Source organism: Mytilus trossulus, unplaced genomic scaffold, assembly GCF_036588685.1.
Source record: "Mytilus trossulus isolate FHL-02 unplaced genomic scaffold, PNRI_Mtr1.1.1.hap1 h1tg000187l__unscaffolded, whole genome shotgun sequence".
NCBI lineage: Eukaryota > Metazoa > Mollusca > Bivalvia > Mytilida > Mytilidae > Mytilus > Mytilus trossulus.
In genome coordinates, this window is record NW_026963309.1 from 502,756 (window position 1) to 507,854 (window position 5,099).

Sequence of the window (5,099 nt, forward strand, 5' to 3'; positions counted from 1 at the left end):
TTTTCAAGAGACTAAAGAAGTTGTATTTTTATGATTTGATACTATACACGTCTTTCAACATAGATAAACATATTAAGATATACACAAAACGTTCACAGTATTTATCAACAAATACAATGTTTACTGAAAAAGCAAAATGTACGAAAACGTCACCATGCGACGTCATCAAAACGTCATCTTTTTAAAATTAGCAAATACAATATATTATATGTATCCATTTGGTAAAATATGAAGAGTAAGCATGGACTAATATCCAATTGTTCAAAATATTTGAAGAAATTAAACAAACGGGTTTAACGCTTGGTTATCAGACTTTTGACGATGTGAATTTAAGCATGGATACAATTTGGATACTCCTGGTTACAGAATCATGGGTAGTTCGGAGGTTGATTCAAACCCATTTTTGTATGACTCAATATGGATTAAAAATCTAATTGGTGTACCTATAAAATAAAGAAGGATAGGGCTACAAAATAAACGCAGTATGAACATTTTTTTCTTGATCATAAAAAAACGAAGGTGGAAAAACTGTCAAAATAGGTGCAATTTGGGTACCGTCACGTTATAATCATAGTGAAATTTTGTCGGTATATAGACAATATTTCACTGATGAATACCAGAGACATATAATACATTATATGTATAGATCTGTGAATACTATCATCATTAGAACTCTGTTTTGTTAAAGAGATGTTATATTTTTTAGTGAATTGAGACAATATTTCACAGATGAGGGGGGATAGGAGGGGTCCTGATCCCGAAATCCCGGCTTAAAAACCCAAAATCCGGCAATCCCTGGCTTAAAAAATCTACATCTGGGGGTCCTGAAAACCGAAAAAAGAATTCCCGGACCCCAAAAGGGTCAATCCCGAAATTGCAAGCTTAAAAACACCCAAAGTCCCGGAGTCCCGATAAAGGTCCTATCCCCCCTCACAGATGAATATTATGAAATTTTGTTCTGTTAAACAAGTTAAAGGGAGGTTATATTTTCATGATTTTGGTTATATTTTGTGAGTATTGAGACAATATTTCATAGACAGATTGTCATGGAATTTTTTCTCATGAAGGGGAGGTAATCAACATATATTCATGTTAGAGAGGGTACATAGGAATTTTTGTGTATAAATTTACAAAATAAGTTATTGTCAGTATGTACATTACTTATATTTGTACAGAGGAATGTAATACTATTAATTAGTTACACAGTGTGCAATTGTCTAATACAAGAATTTATCGATTCAATAAAATTCATAACTGGTGAGGCGAAGCCAAACCAGATATGAATTTTATTGATCCGATCAATTCTGTATTAGGACAATTGAACACTGTGTAACCAATTTATCCTGATTTTGTTATATAACATACATGTATTATTATATATTCAAATTCAATACTGTAAATTCAGAAATTATTGCGTGCATTTATTATTGCGATTTTGTTATTTTAGACTTAAATGCAATTTTAATTTTTACGACTTTGAGAAAAATCCTGTAAAATTCATTTAAGATATTTCAAAATGCGAGTTCGAATTATTGCGTTTACAACTCAGTCGCATTTTTTCGCAATAATGAAAACCTCACATTAATTTCTGAATTTACGGTAATAGGACAATATTAACTAAATATATTTTAATCTAAAAGTTCAAACTGTGAAATATAAAAAAATATTAGGACTAAACTCAAACTATATATTTTTTATTAGGTCAGTGGTATAAGGGAGATAATTTCAATTGACGTAATAAATAAGGGAGATAATTCCAATTGACATGATAAAAATTGTACTGAAATTTATTAGGACAATCATGACAATATCAGCCAATCAAATTGCAAGAAATTACTCTAAATCAGGATAAAATGAAACATACGATACATTGGCACTCATACCACATATTCCTATACTGTAAACCAACTTATTTTCGCGAGCGATTTAATTTTGCAACTTTTGCGAGTAGAAAAATAACGCAAAAAGAAATCGTCGCAAAAATGTCAATCTTTGATTTTTTTCCTTAATAAACTTCATCAAATAAATCAGATAAGCGCGAAATTAAATAGCGGCGAAGTGGTCAAGAAAGGGTTAAACGCGAAATAAAGTATCCACGAAAATAAGTTGGTTTACAGAATCTATTCGACAATTCTTTAATCTATAATTAACCATTTGTAAAGATCTATGCAAGTTTGAAACTCACTATTAGTAATGATATAAATTCCTTACTACAATGTACTATACATGTACAAAACCATTTTAGTTATAAATATAAAAATGTGCATTTTACATGTACATGCTTGTTTGCTTTTTCTAATTGTGTAATCAATTTATTAAAAAAGATTTCCAAAGCCAGTATTGATCAGTATTTTCATAGTGAAGTATTGTCATGAACAGAATTTCATAGTGAAATATTGTCCAGAAGGAGGTGACAAAATTTCATGGATATGGACGTGTAAGTACTATTTCATCTTGTTCAAAATAAAATATTGTCAAGGACAATATTTCATTATCATGATTATGAAATTCAAATACTGTCTGGACAATATTTTATATGAAATTTTTTCCGACAGACAATATTTCATGGGAGACAATATTTTATGTTACAAAAATGCAGCCATTTTAGCCATAGGGTCCACATGAACCTTAAAATAGCCTTCCAAGATGTCATGTAGTCATTTGGACTAGGTTATACCTGTATACTTGATTGGTAATTAATCATATTATGTCACTATGCTCCAAAGTTAAATAAAGTATCTAGATGCATCCTGTGAGAAATTAAAGGCAACCACTTGGACTTCTACAATGAGGAAAACCCATACTTCATGAATAGCAAACTGTAAAAGGCCTCAAAATCGAACATTGCCAGTAAAAGTTTACATTACTATTTGATCAACATAACTAGCTTTTCTTTAAAACATAAAAAACTTACACAGTGAAAACGTGCAATAAAGTCTAGCGAAAAACATGAATTACAAAAGATAATTGCTTATGTGCATAGTGTAAGCGGGGTACAGGAATCTGACAAAACAGTAACGGGATTCGGGATTAGATTCCCCAATAAATGCAGAGAATGTCAAAAAAGATATGTTGTATAGATAAACCTTTTGATACCTTCCTGCAATTGACACACATGGCATATGTATATCATAAGGTTTATCATACATGTTTATATGTCTGTTTTTTTGTTCCTTACAGAGTAGTGTAAGAACTCACATACTGGAGATAAACCTTATTGACATGATTAATGAGATGTTAGAGGGAGGAGAGGATTTAGTCACAATCAATGTCACAATCAATGGTACTCTACAGGGACACAATAAGATGTTAGAGGGAGGAGACGATTTAGTCACAAGCAATGGTACTGTGCATAGCTGTATACAGAGACACAACTACACACAGGCTGGTAAAACACTTCATAAATGTGATGTTTGTGCTGGAGTATTTAGTCAGAGTTATGACTTAAAGAGACACATGAGAACACATACTGGTGAAAACCCTCATAAATGTGATGTTTGTGCGAGAATATTTGGTCAAAGTGGTGACTTAAAGAGACACATGAGAACACATACTGGTGAAAACCCTCATAAATGTGATGTTTGTGCGAGAATATTTGGTCAAAGTGGTGACTTAAAGAGACACATGAGAACACATACTGGTGAAAACCCTCATAAATGTGATGTTTGTGCGAGAATATTTGGTCAAAGTGGTGACTTAAAGAGACACATGAGAACACATACTGGTGAAAACCCTCATAAATGTGATGTTTGTGCGAGAATATTTGGTCAAAGTGGTGACTTAAAGAGACACATGAGAACACATACTGGTGAAAACCCTCATAAATGTGATGTTTGTGATAGAATATTTAGTCAAAGTGGTGACTTAAAGAGACACATGAGAACACATACTGGTGAAAACCCTCATAAATGTGATGTTTGTGCGAGAATATTTAGTCAAAGTGGTGACTTAAAGAGACATATGAGAACACATACAAATGATACATGTACTGATGAAAAACCTCATAAATGTGATGCTTGTGCTAAACATTTTTCTCTCAGTTGTAACTTAAAGGCACACATGAGAATACATACAGGTGAAAAACCTCTAAAATGTGAGGTCTGTGCTAGAGAATTTACTCATGATAGTAAATTAAAGAGACATATGAGAATACATACTGGAGATAAACCTCATCACTGTGATGTATGTGGTAAAGGATTTAGTCGCCTTGATAGTTTACAGATTCACATGAGAATACATACAGGTGATAAACCTTATGACTGTGGTGAATGTGGTAAAGGGTTTAGTCGTATAAATAATTTACGGGATCACATGAGAACACATACAGGTGATAAACCTTATATGTGTGATTTATGTTGTAAAGGGTTCAGTCATTATAGTAATTTAAAGAAGCACATGAGAACACATACCGGTGATAAACCTCATAACTGTGATGTATGTGGTAAACAGTTTAGTCAGCTTGGTGATTTAAGAAGACACACGAGAACACATACCGGTGACAAACCTCATAACTGTGATGTATGTGGTAAACAGTTTAGTCAGCTTGGTCAATTAAGAAGACACACGAGAACACATACCGGTGACAAACCTCATGAATGTGATGTATGTGGTAAACAGTTTAGTGAGCTTGGTGATTTAAGAAGACACACGAGAACACATACCGGTGACAAACCTCATGAATGTGATGTATGTGGTAAACAGTTTAGTCAGCTTGGTCAATTAAGAAGACACACGAGAACACATACCAGTGACAAACCTCATAACTGAAATGTATGTGGTAAACAGTTTTGTCAGCTTGGTCAATTAAGAAGACACACGAGAACACATACCGGTGACAAACCTCATGAATGTGATGTATGTGGTAAACAGTTTAGTGAGCTTGGTGATTTAAGAAGACACACAAAAACACATACCGGTGACAAACCTTATGAACGTGATGTATGTGGTAAAAGGTTCAGTGTACATTGTAATTTGAAAATTCATATGAGAACACATACAGGCGATAAACCTCATGGGTGTGATGTTTGTGGTAAACTGTTTACTCAGCTTGGTACTTTACAAAAACACCTAAGAATACATACAGGCGGTACACCTCATTA

General features: G+C 33.1%; 1 pseudogene; it reads left to right on the forward strand.

Annotated features, from left to right (window-relative positions):
* Positions 1-3,306: 3,306 nt before the first annotated feature.
* LOC134700875 (zinc finger protein 664-like) lies at positions 3,307-4,751 on the forward strand (annotated as a pseudogene).
* Positions 4,752-5,099: the final 348 nt, after the last annotated feature.